Below are 14,632 nucleotides of genomic sequence, written 5' to 3'. Positions count from 1 at the left end.
CTGCTGTGACTTTTTGTTGCTATGAATGGTTTGTTGAAACATCATCATAATGGCATTATTCGATAACTGACCATCGGTGTTTAAAGTATTTGCGTAAACTGTTCAACAGTGACAGCATTTGACATGCGTGTTGAACTATGGGTATCGTCATTTTGATTTCATTCTAAAGGTAACCGATCAGAGTGCAAATTTTGAGCATGGGAAGTACGTGTATCAGCGGCTACCACATTTTTGGAATGTGACTTCTGATTAATTTCGATATCGGTAGGGAAAGCAAAATTCTAGGTAGTTTGACTGTTTGGCAATGAATACGCACTTTCATTGATTGTCGTATGATGCACTGTCGTCAATGCACTATTGTCAGAATTGGTATTCATTGCACCAGAGATATTTGCAGAATGAATATTTTCATCCCTGTCCTTGACTGACCTACGAGTAGTACTATTAATCATTTTAACCGGCAACATGCACAGATACAATCAAAGAACAAACAAAGAAACAAGAAATAATGAGAAATTTGTCGTTGACCTGTTAGAAATAATTGATACAAATTAGTAAATGTGCAGCACAAAATTGCTAACTACACTTACTAAGTAACAAAGAGCAGAGCGTATGCCTGACTATATTATTTCAAAAGAATCCAAAAATAATTTCGATCTGCACAAAGTTGCCAAGTGAAACATGAAGTAACGTTACTGATAGTAGCCTGCAGCACATCTGTTAGAATGGGAATGGCATGCGAAAGCGTATTTTATCTCGCAGTTTATGCCCTTTTCCCTGTACTGAACTTTCCTGATTGCAAGTATGTAAACTGTCAATAACTTTAAACCAAACTAAAAATGCATGGCCTTACGTAACAGAATTTAATGCAACTCTATGGATTTTAAATGGGCCCTGTTAATAACACAAAACTTGATCAATTTGAAAATAATGGTCCCTGTGGTTAATGAATGCTATCCGTATAATAGTAAAATTTCTTACCTTTATCTGCGCAATGGTAACTCTCTTCACTCTGCTTTCTGTTAGTACATTAAATTGTCTAGTTAGCATACGGCTATTGTGCAAGTCTGTTGCTTAGCATTCATTTTAATTAAATCGAATATGACTGAGGCAATAACTTCCTGAGCAAAGTAGTTAATCAAAACGACATGGATATGGCAACCGGTATTGACTTGTGGTAAGTAACTTGTATTTTCACTCTCCGAAAATTAATAACGCTCAGAATTAACACACAATGAACTGATTATACATTAACAATTAGCTTTACAACGTCATTGGATTTGAGTGCTATGTTTTGTCTCAATCATCACTTATGAATACGCACACTTCACTGGTAACAAAACAAATTTCTTTACCTTAATTATTCCGTATGGTATCTTGCAAAGAAAAATCATTACTGGCCCCAGCGAGTTCGTATATATCCAGCACACATACATCTAAATCTACATCCATACTCCGCTGCCACCTGACGGTGTGTGGCGGAGGTTACCTTGAGTACCTCTAACGGTTCTCCTTTCTATACCAGTCTCTTATTGTTCGGGTAAAGAAGGATTGTCGGTCTGCCTCTGTGTGGGCTCTAATCTCCCTGATTTTATCCTCATGGTCTCATCGCGAGATATACGTAGGAGGGAGCAATATACTGCTTGACTCTTCGGTGAAGGTATGTTCTCGAAACTTCAGCAAAAGCCCGTACCGAGCTACTGAGCGTCTCTCCTGCAGAGTCTTCCACTGGAGTTTATCCATCAACTCCGTAACGCTTTCGCGATTACTAAATGATCCTGTAACGAAGCGCGCTCCTCTCCGTTGGATCTTCTCTATCTCTTCTATCAACCCTATCTGGTACGGATCCCACACTGCTGAGTAGTATTCAAGCAGCGGGCGAACAAGCGTACTGTAACCTACTTCTTTTGTTTTTGGATTGCATTTCCTTAGGATTCTTCCAATGAATCTCAGTCTGGCATCTGCTTTACCGACGATCAACTTTATATGATCATTCCATTTTAAATCACTCCTAATGCGTACTTCCAGATAATTTATGGCATTAACTGCTTCCAGTTGCTGACCTGCTATATTGTAGCTAAATGATAAGGGATATTTCTTTCTATGTATTTGCAGCACATTACACTTGTCTACATTGAGATTCAATTGCCATTCCCTGCACCATGCGCCAATTCGCTGCAGATCCTCCTGCAATTAAGTACAATTTTACATTGTTACAACCTCTCGATATACCACAGCATCATCCGCAAAAAGCCTCAGTGAACTTCCGATGTAATCCACAAGGTCATTTATGTATATTGTGAATAGCAACGGTCCTACGACACTCCCCTGCGGCACACCTGAAATCACTCTTACTTCGGCTCCATTGTTATCTAGGAACTCTTCAATCCAATCACACAATTGGTCTGATAGTCCATATACTCTTACTTTGTTCATTAAACGACTGTGTCGAAGGCCTTGCGGAAGTCAAGAAACACGGTATCTACCTGTGAACCCGTGTCTATGGCCCTCTGAGTCTCTTGGACATAAAACACAGCACGTGTTTACACTCGAGAGTTCTCCATATATGTCACCATCTTGAGTTATTCTACCACATTACCCATAACACACTGAACCTGCTATCGCTGTTGAGCAGCCACGCTGCTTCACAATCGATACTACATTTCAGCATCTCTGGTTCAATACAAAATTGTCTTACAAAATTTTACCCTGCGTCTATACCTTTCACATCGAAGAAGCAGTGAGGGAAATAAAAGAAAGGCTCTGAAGAGTGGAACTGAACTTTAAGGTGAAAGGATACCAATGATAAGACTCGTTGATAGTATTCCTGTCCTCAGTTAAAGTGAGGAAGAATTACAGGATCTGCTGAATGGGATAAACAGTTCAATGAGCATAGGGCATGGATTGAAAGTAAATGGAAGAACGACAAAAGTAATGAGTCATCGACGAAATGATAACAGTGAGAAACTTAACACCAGGTTTGATGCCTCGAAGCAGATGAAGTTCTGTTATCCAGGCAAGAAAATAACCAATGACGCACGGAGCAAGAAGGACATGAAAAGTAGACTAGCAATTTCAGAAACGGCGTTCCTGGCCAAGACAAGTCTGCTAGAACCAAGCATGGGCCTTAATATGAGGAAGAAATTTCTAATAATGTACCTTTGGAGCACAACATTGTATCGTAGTGAAACATGGACTGTGTGAAAACCGGTACAGAAGAGAATCGACGTATTTGAGATGGGCGCTACAGACGAATGTTGGTAATTAGGTGGGCTCGTAAGGCAAGGAATGAGAAGATTTTGCACATAATAGGAGAGGAAAGGAATATAAGGAAAACACTGTCAAAAAGAAGGGATAGGGTGATAGGTCATCTGTTAAGACATCATGGTATTAGATGGACTTCCATGATATTGGAGGGAGCTGTAGAGGGTGAAAGATGTAGATGAACACAGAGATTGGGATGCATCCATCAATTAGATTCATGAAAGCAGTAGCAAGGTAGATTACTCAAAGAAGAAGAACGGAGGGGTAAAAAAGATGAAGGACCCATTCCGGCTGCCTCATAATTCAATTTTAGCGATTTTCTTGGATAAGTTACTGAAAAGTTTAAACGCTAAATTTAACAAGCTTTACAGCACGGTATTCATGTTACCAGGGGCTATCGAATCTCACATAAAATTATTTAATTTCGTTGAGAAGTTTTCTTGTCTTAGCACATGTATTATCATCGTGTCCCTTCGTCTTGTCAGTGTGTTCCATATATTTCTTTCCTCGCCAATTCTGTGGAGAACCTCCTCATTCCTTATCTTACCAGTCCATCTAATTTTCAATATTCTTCTGCAGCACGGTGTTTCAGGTGCTTGGATTCTCTTACGTTACGGTTTTTCCATATTCCATGTTTCATTACCATACTACGATTCGCTCCAGACACATTGTGAGAAACTTCTTCCTCAACTTAAGGAGTACGTTTGTTACTAGCAGACTTGTCTTGGCCAGGAATGCCCTTTTGGCCACCAGTGCAGTCTTATGTCCTCCTTGCTTCAGCCGTCATGGGTTATTTTGATGCCTAGATGGCAGAACTCCTCAACTTCTCCAGCTTCGTGAGCCCCAATTCTGATGTTAAGTTTTTCGTTGTTCTCATTTCTGCCACTTGTAATAACTTTTGTATCCTTTATAATTACCCTCAGACTATATTCTGACCATTCTCTTCAACAAATCCTACAGTTATTCTCCACTCTCACTGAGGACAGCAATGTCATCAGCGAATGTTATCATTAATATACTTTCACCTTGAATTTTAATCCTACCCTTCAACGTTTCTATTATTTCCGTCATCGCTACCTCGACGAATAGACCGAACAGCAAAGGCAAAGAACTTCATCCTTGTCTTAGACCCTTATTAATCCGAACACTTCGGTCTTGGTCTTCCACTGTTATTCTTCGCTCATGGTTCTCGTACATTCTGAATATTATCCGTCACTCCCTACGGCATACCCCTATTTCTCTCAGAATTTCGATCGTATACTACCCCTTTACATTGTCGAATACTTTTTTTCAGGTCCACAAGTCCTATAAACATATCTCGATTTTCCTTCTGTTTTGCTTCAATTATCATCTGCAACGGCGGAACTGCCTCTCTGGTGCCTTGATGTTTCCTAAAGCCAAACTGATCGTGATCCAACACATCCTCTGTTCTCTCTTACATTCTTCTATATATTATTCTTATCAGCATCATGAGCTGTTAAACTGATTGTGTGATAATTCTCACACTTGCTGCCTCTTGAAAATTTGGAATTGTGTCGATGATGCTTTTCCGAAAGTCTGATGGTATATCGCCAGACTCATAGTTCCTCAACTCCAATTTGAATAGTCATTTAGTTGCCTCTTCCCCCAAATGATTTTAGAAATTCTGATGAAATTTTGTCTGTCACTTCTGCCATGTGTGATCTTAAATCAGCCAAAGCTATTTTGAATCCTGATTCTAATAGAAGATCCACTATCTATTCCCTGTCGACTCCTGTTTCTTCTATTACGTTATGAGACAAGTCCTCCCCGACATAGAGGCCGTCAGTGTACTCCATCCTCCAATCAACTCTCTCCTCTGCATTAAACAGTGGAATTCGAATTTCTTTGACTTTTCTATATACTGAGTCAGTCCTTCTGACAATCAAAACAATACTTGCTTCAATAACACTGTGCTAACAAAAATCAAGAAATTTGAACATATTACAACAAAATTAAAATGTCATGTTTGTAATGTTATTTGACCTTTACCTAATTTCGAAGTCTTCAATTTTGCTCGAAATGAAATGTGTTTTATTTTTTGCATTACGTTTCACCAAGGCAGAGCGTGAAAGGTACACATACGTGCATAAATAATTGTTTTTTTCATGATGGTTCTGTGTAAATATTGTTCATTTCTTGTGAAGAAAGGTTGCAAACGGTACAGCCACATTTCACTGTTACGAAGTTTAATACTTGTGAAAATATCAGAGCGACATTCACGCCAATTCGTCGTTGATCAGGGAAATTATTCACTGGAGGGATTTGTGATACCGGAGTTGGTACAGCAGATAATGCCTTAGGTGCACTGATTAAAAATGCTGGCGCTAATTAATTGTCAATAACGATGTGTGTACTCTGCTGGAGGGAGCTAAATTATTATCCACGGTAACTGCTAATTAAGAGGCACGCAATTTTGAATGGATTATGTTGGAATAGTGGCAGACATTATGGTCGGAAGTCAATATCTGCGAAGGGAGTAGGGTGAGGGGAGGGGAGATGGCGGGGGAATGTAGCTTGTTGGTCAGGTGTGTTTATGATTAAACGTTCTACTAACCGTTATGTCCTCGAAATTTAGGCAAAGTTTTTCATAAGGCATTCGATACTTTCTGAAATTACAGGTCCGTTGAGAAATTAATTACCCATTTCACTTGTTTCGCACTGGAGCAGATAAGTCTTGGCATCTTCGAGTAAGACAAATTGTATCCATACATGCTTCTGCGAGGATATAGCTCACAACAGTGAACAGTGACATTTTTCTGTCCCTGCAACTGGAAAATAAGATAATTTCATTGAAAATGACTTTATTAACGTAAACCACTGGAAGACGTATATCTTGGTAAATTTAAATGAAAAACGTAGCGGGTAACTAAAGGCGGAAAAATTAATGAAATAAAATATGTTTCCTTTTCTAGAAACTATAGGTGCATCAATGGCATGCAGAGCTCATCACGCAGTCCACTAACTTTAGAACATATTTCTTCTTCTTCTCTCTAATTTTTGTGTGTGAGAAAGAAAGAAATTTTTGAAGGGTAGAAAGGTGCTACTTTCTTGTAGCTATTTTTCGACTGTTAATGTTACAAACAGTTCAAGTGAGTGGAAGGACTAGGTTAAAATGTGTGTGACACATTCTTTTGTAACAAGTTACATTTATTGCGTTTCCAACATCTAAAACACATTTCTTTTATATTTAAAGTACAACTTTTTGCTGCACTTTTTATTTAGTTACCTGTAGTGATACGGTTTACTCGACGAGGTAGTTTCGGTGATTTGCCACTGTAAAGTGTACCTGTGAAGGTGGTAAAACAGATATAATGTTGTTCTTCACGTATTATATGTCATTCCATGTCGACATATGGCACATGTATATGTCTTATCCGGTATGACGTGGTCCATATGGCATCTTGGAGTGTAAATGGCGGTTGTCAATTTGTTATGATACAATCACGTTATTCAATGTTTGCCGGCCGTTGTGGCCAGGCGGTTCTAGGTGCTTCAGTCTGGAACCGCGCGGCCGCTACGGTCGCAAGTTCGAATCCTGCCTCGGGCATGGATGTGTGTGATGTCATTAGATTAGTTAGGTTTAAGTAGTTCTAAGTTCTAGGGGACTGATGACCTCCGATGTTAAGTCCCATAGTGCTCAGAGTCATTTGAACCATTTATTAAATGTTTACTTTTATCTTTTTAAGTTATTTGTTAACAACGTATCTGACAGTTTTGGTTCCAGCATTGCTATATTTTTTACAACGGAGTTTCTATTTCGCGTTAAACCAGTGATTACGTTTAATTTTTCAAAGATAGTATTTTTTGTGGTTTTTACGTAAATGACAAGTGTTCTATTTTTTGTGCTGTTTGTGACAATTTACCCTTTCCTCTACAATAGTGTCAATAAAATTTTCAATGTTTTTCATATATTTAAAGTCGGGTTTTTCGCTGTAAATGTCTTCTTCGTGTTTTCTGTATGAGAGTAAATTTATATTTTCTCCAAAATTTTCATTGTGTTTCCTTTAGGCACTTTGAGCAAAATTTTTAGGGCATTTTCAATATTTTATATGTTGTTGGCTTTCTAAATGCAAGTAAAATGTGGATTGGTTTAGTTCGCAGTTACGTGTGTGTTCTTTAAGACTTTCAAATCCAGGCGCCTACTAACCGACTGTAATAAATTTTATACCGGACAGGAATTTCTGAATCAAATTAAAAAAATGCAGAATTGGAAAGCAACCAATCAACATTTTACTTGCATTTAAAAATGGCGACAACATATCACAGAAAATATTGAAAATGCCCCAAAAATTTTGCACAAAGTACTTAAAGGACACACAATGAACATTTTGGAGAAACTGTAAATTTACGCTCATACAAAAAAAATACTCAGAAGACGTCTTCAACGAACAAGCAGACCACAAACATAAAAATTTCTTCTAAAATTTTATTGACGCTGTTAAAGAACAACTGAAAAATTATTGCGATAACCACAAAACGATAAAATACTGGTCATTTACGTAAAAACTACAAAAATGTTGTCTCTGAAAAATTAAACGTAATCACTAACTTTACGCGAAATATAAACGCCATATGGACCACTTCGTACCAGCTAGAACGTGAACATTAGGTTCCATACGTAGACACAAATCAATATAGACGTAAGGAACAATATTATACCTGCTATTCCAGTTTTACAGGTACGGTACACTTCACGATGGCAAATTGCACGTAATGAGCCCGTCGTGCAAACTGTGTCACTAGGAGCAACTAAATAAATAACGCACCTAAAAAAGTGTACTTAAGGTAAAATATGTCGTTCTTCAACCTTATGCAAGCTGCGGGCCCACTGGCAAGGAAATTTATTTTAAAAATAATACTGAAACTCCTCTAGCACATTATTTATTGAATGGCTCTGTATCGCGAAAACCCCCAGTAAATGTTACTTACAGTCCAGCTCAAACAACGAACAAGATGATCTTCCTTATGTCCATCAGTTAGTTCAAATACGACCTAAAATATTTGTTGTCTGAATTACACAACAGTACTCCGCTCTTAATCTTCGAAATGGCTCCCTCCTGCTAAACCTGAGGCAACTATAGCCCAGACAGTGTGGTTTACGCAAAAATATCACTGGCCACTGTTCACTTGCAGTAGCTCGCCACAGTTGCCACATGAAAACATCAATCAATCCGTGCAGCAGCGACCGCCATATTGGAAGTCCATTGTGCAAGATTTTTCTAGTTTCGGCCCCAGCTGTAGTCCGATCACAACTACCTGATAACTGACGTCTGTGACTTTCACATACAGTGTTGACACATTCGCTACCGGCTGTCACAATGATAGAGACGACACACAAAATGGTAGGTCAATTCCTAAATGCTGTTATAGTGCAACTTGTAGAAACCTTGGAAGCGTCCATCGCTTGGTAAAACGGAACTGGGAGTTGCTCCATCGGCAGCTATCTTTAAGTCACCAATGACTGAACTACGACCGACGACGGGTTTTGTAGACGTGAATTGAAACTACTGTTCAGGTAAACACAAACTCGTGACGTACGATGTATCTGAGAAAACGGTGACCAACAATCTGCAGCAGAACTAAAATCACGATCTCTTTATCTACAGCGTTTAAGGCTGCGCGCGCGGCCGGGGCAGCCGCCTCGGACGTGCCGGAGTCGGCCGCTGGTCGGTCGGTTGGGCCTGGCCCGCCGGACGCTCCAGCGGCCGCTGCACACAGGACGGATCCCAGGTTGACGACCCAGGCTACGGCACCGGTTCATGACAGGATAGAACGACGATCGACAGGCGCTATTCGACCGCAGAAGACTACACGCCACACGACGAAACCGTATTCGGACGTCGGCCATACATCACGATGGACGTAGCAATGAAGACGACCGCCAGGACTACGCCAAAAGACACGATATATGTCGGGAGGAGGACAAAGAAACGCCGAAGGACATACAACGCCTTATCCGCTATTCACGGGAAACGCAAGAGCAGGATAACGACACCTGTCTGGCATCTCCATGTATGGACTCAGATGTCGAATCACAGCACTCCCACCAAACGGTCGACGATTCGGAGATGGCGGCGGCCTTTCCAGCAGAAAACGGCAACGACTCACCACACGCAGAGGGGGACTTTACTCTCGTACACGACAAATGGCGCAGAAGCAACGCATTAGCCAAGGACTTAGCCAACCCGGCTAAGAGACGAATGGAGACCATCCACACAACGAACCGATTCGCCCCACTGACAGCTCAGCTGCTCCTCCATCAACCACCAACAAGCCACAGGCACAAACTTCTAATGCCGCAGATGTCGTGGACAAAGACAAGAATGTGCTTTGCAAACTGCCCCCAGTTACAATTTATTACACAAAGTATTACGTTCACCTCAATGAAACGCTCAACGGACTTCTAGAGGGCAACCTTAAAGCTATATACCAGAAGGGCCGCATCAAATACCACTTTGAGTCCTTCGAAGACCAAAGATGTGCAATAAAATTCTTCACGAACCACAGCTTCTCCTATTTTACGCATCAAGCACCAGACGACAGGGAATTGAAAGTAGTTGTCAAACGCCTTCCGGCGGAAGTTACCGAAGAACAACTTTAATGTGCCCTCAAGGAAAAAGGCTTCAAAGTGCTACAAGTCTACCAATTTAAGGAACGCGACGAGAAGACGAAACAATTGATACCGCAACCTGTGTACCGAGTCACCCTCCCATCCGGAAAAGACAGTGACAAGATACATGATGTCAAATACCTGCTCAACACACGAGTGATAATAGAAACCTCAAATAGTAAAGAAGGACCAGTCCAGTGCCGACATTGCCAACGTTTCGAGCATACAGCGAACTGCTGAAGCATGCCAGCACGCTGCGTCCGCTACGGTGGATCCCATAAATCATCGAATTGTACCCATCCTAGGACGGCGTCCCAAAGTGCGCCAATTGTGAACAAGAACATCCAGTGACCTTCCGTGGCTGCCCCAAATTTCAAGAACTCCTACGGAAATATATTAGAAGGACACCAAAGAAGTCGACCCCACAACAGCCTATAATTGTTAACAACTCGGCCATGGCAGCGATTCCGGCCACCCAACAACAAGCGGCACCTCTCCCTGTGGAAACAATCGCCTCTCGACCACAACCGGCACTCAGAGTGACTCTACGACAGACAACAGCGCTCTTACTCCGAAGCAATACATGCCTATCCACCGACACCGACACCAGCGGAGACATCATCTGCCTGGTCGACCACCTTTACACCAGCGTTAACAGATATTCTTCAACTACTCACCGCCCTCCAGCAGAAGCTGACGTCTATCATCTCGCTTGTAGAAAGCGTACTGACGGCTTTTCACACACCCTAAATGGATAGACGGCATGACACGAGGAATCTTAACTTCTGCATTTGGAATGCCAACGGCCTGAAACTGAAGAAAATAGAATTCACGGACTTCCTACATCGCCACAAGATAGACGTAGCATTTGTCTCCGAAACACATCTCCGCGAGTCAACCAACCTCCGCTTGAGGAACATGCACATCTACCGGACGGACAGACGGGACCAACGGGGTGGAGGGACCGCAGTTCTGATCAAAAAATATATTCGTCACCACCAAGAACGTTTACCTCAACTCCAGACTTTAGAGGCCACGGCAGTAACAATCCACACGACGCTCGGAAACATTACCTGTATTGCGGCTTACCTTAGTCCAAAGAAGCCTCTCCACCCAGAGGATCTTTACGCCGTTACAGTGGGTTACGACAAGATCCTCCTTGGAGGGGATCTTAATAGTAAACATGTTGCCTGGAATTCCCGTAAGACTAACCCAAAAGAACATATGTTGTTTGCACTGGCTGAGAATTTACGTGTTTCCGTCCATGGACCACGGGAACCGACGAGGATACCTTACGTCCAGACACAAGACCCTGATGTTCTAGACATTGCCATAATCAAGAACATCAACCCGAATCTCCAACTGCGGACGCTGGATGATATTTCGTCGGACCACAGACCGCTGTTAGGACTCATAGAGAGGGCTACTTAGCAACTTCCACTACCGACGACAAGAACTTACGACTGGCAGCAGTTCCAAACGTACCTCAACAACAATGAGCGACCAACCCAGGTTGTTACTACCAGAGAAGCGATTGATGTGGCAGTCGCAGTCCTCACGAAGAAGATTAACAGTGCGAAACAACGAGCACTCACGGAGCACCTGCAACCAGAAGTCAATTATGACGAGTTTCCACCACCACTGCAGGAACTTAAGACAAGGCGCAATCGATTTCGGAAACGATGGGTCCGTTACCGCCATCCGGATGATAGACGGGAGACTCACAGACTAACCCGAGAACTCCGGCGGAAGGTTCAGGACTGGAAGCAACGCACGTGGGAACTCAAAATGGACAACTTTCTATTACGCACCAAAGGTGAATGGCAAATAGTTAAAAGTCTCAGACAGCAACAGCCCCCCAAAAGGGCAATTCGAGCACCCCATGGCCTCTTGTACGACTCACTGGCGCATGCGGAGCTGTATGCGGATACATACCAACAACAGATGACTACGCCCCCCACGGAGGATGGAGATGATGCACTCCACCGTGGAGAGGAGGACACAGCGGCGGAATGGGAAGCTATTCGGGACGCCCCGACTATCACTATGCTCCGGCTGAAAACGCCGGAGGAAATTCGGAGGATTATCAAGTATAGCAAACACACCTCATCTGGAACAGATAGAATCAGCAATACGGAATTGAAACAGCTACCGAGAAAACCTATTGTGCTTCTCACCCGGATAGTGAACAGCTGCCTCAGGACTGTATACTTCCCAGAGGCATGGAAGATTGCCAGAATAGTGCCAATACCAAAACCGGGCAAGGATCTCTCACATCCTGAGAGCTATAGACCCATAAGTTTACTGCCGACGCTGGGAAAGGTACTGGAACGTGTCCTACTGAAACGCATGCTGGACATCCTAGTGGCACACTACATCATCCGACCGGCGCAGTTTGGCTTCCAGGCGAAGCTATCGGCTGAGTTACAACTACTGCGCATCACGGAATCTATCCAAGACAATTTCAACAAGAAACGACATACTATTGGAGTCTTTCTCGATATAGAGAAGGCTTACGATAAAGTATGGCGACGCAACTTGATCGTCAAGCTCCGACGTACCACTCCCCTACCAGACTGCTATTTAAAACTTCTCGACAATTTTCTTTAGGATCGCAAATTATATGTTCGCATTGATGACAAGAATTCAACAACAAAGCCTGTTCTTGAAGGACTTCCACAAGGATCGGTCATATCTCCACTGCTGTTTAATTTATATATTAACGACCTCCAGACGGTGCCACATGTTACTGCCAGTTTCTATGCCGACGAAACAGCGCTCCTGACTGCAGGCACCAGAATGGACCACCTCGTCACGCGGATGCAGCGCCAACTAGATTTAGTGGACCAGGCCACAGGAACAAAATAATGGTCAATGCAGAGAAAACCAAAGTTATTGTCTTCACACGTCGGAGACCCATCGTCAATGAACGCCTACGGATATCAGACCAGCCACTCCCCTGGGCTACAACTGTAAAACACCTGGGAGTGCATCTGGACGCCAAACTGCTATATAGTCATCACATTATGGAGAAGAAGACGTCTGGCCTCAAAATGCTGGGAGCTCTCCTCCCATTTCTGAAGAGCTCATACCTCAGCCATCGCACGAAACTCCAGTTGTACCACGCCACAGTCTAACCATCTATTTTGTATGGATCGACCTCTTGGGGTACTACGTGTGCCACTAACTACAAGAAGTTACAGGTTGTACAAAGCAGATGCCTACGATGGATCACTGGAGCCCAATGGTGGATCCGGAATCATGACATTCATTGAGCCTTAAGCGAATCTTACCTCTCAGACGAGGTCAAGGAGAAGGCACGAACCTTATTTCGGAAGTTGGACATGATATGTGACAGTACACCACAACTCACCACAGTAGGTACGGTAGAACCCTTACGCAACCACAAATATAAAGTACCGAAGGCGATAGTATTTGAGCCTCCGTAAATGATATGCCTACGTAATTCTCCGTAATTTAAGGACATATAATTCTTTAGCACTTCTACACACACGTTTTCAAACACACACCAAAAGCAGCGAGTTAAAGGACCCTTCTGTGTGCCCAAACTAAAGCTGAAAGAAGAATAAATAAATAAAGAGAAAATTTTTACCCTTTCCATTCCCTACAGAAGTAAAAATCAACGAAGCTGATCAGACTTCAGCACCACCACAAAAAAAAAGGGAAAGTTGTGTACTCGCTAACTACGCGGAACTATGTACACAACAGTATGAAACACGTGCATTTCGTTAGCACTGTTTTGTGTGCGTGTGTGTGTGTGCGTGCGTGTGTGTGTGTGTGTGTGTGTGTGTGTGTGTGTGTGAGTTGTTTTTGGTGAAGTTATCACGTGTGATGAAATACGAAATAAAAGGGAACCAGGATTCGGAAACCAAGCACAATAAGCCAGAAAGTCGGGCAAGGAAGAAAGTGGAAGTGAAATAACCGTCGTGGCAGTTGTGTGTGTGTGTGTGTGTGTGTGTGAATGTGTGTGTGTGTGAGAGAGAGAGAGAGAGAGAGAGAGTTGTTTTTGGTTTGGTTGTCATGTGTGGTGAAAAAGGAAATAAAAGGGCAAGATCCAGGATTCGGGACGCAAACACATCAAGAAAGAAAGCCGGACAAGGAAGAAACTTGAAGTGAACTAACTTTTGTGGCAGTTTGGAAACGGCGAACGTTTCGGGTATGGCGTTGGTCGCTCTAATCGGAGGAAACCAGCAACAGCGCGGGAATGTCCGTTTTAATCGGAATGTAATACGCAAAACAACGTTGATGGTAACCGCCAGTGTCACCGATACGGACACAATAACCGCTGTGCAGTGGTACGGCGAGCTGCGTGCTGTATGGAGAGCGAGGTGACTTCTTGGTAATTCCAGGTCGAACGCAACGCCGAACGACGCTCCACCGATTGCCTGGGAGGTCGCATTTGCTACCAGGTGACGTCACAGTCGCTCACCCAGCGCAGCGCTGCAGCAAGAGGCACGCTGGGTAATTCAGGCCAGCGCAACCCGTGACGACTTGCGACAGACACAGCTAAATCTAACCCTGCTCCCCAAATTCTAATAACGTAGAGAAATTTTCATTACAGACTCTCAAATTTGCCTCTGTAGTTTAGAAACTATATCAACTAAATTGTTCTCCCACACTAATCTCTTGTATTTATGCGATGCTGCTGGACAATACTTCCTTCTCGTGCAAGCATTACAGCTATCTCTTCTTACCAGTGTCGCTTTTTCATGTGCT

Source organism: Schistocerca cancellata, chromosome 2 (genome assembly GCF_023864275.1).
Source record: "Schistocerca cancellata isolate TAMUIC-IGC-003103 chromosome 2, iqSchCanc2.1, whole genome shotgun sequence".
NCBI lineage: Eukaryota > Metazoa > Arthropoda > Insecta > Orthoptera > Acrididae > Schistocerca > Schistocerca cancellata.
Note: the sequence above shows the minus strand (reverse complement) of the source record.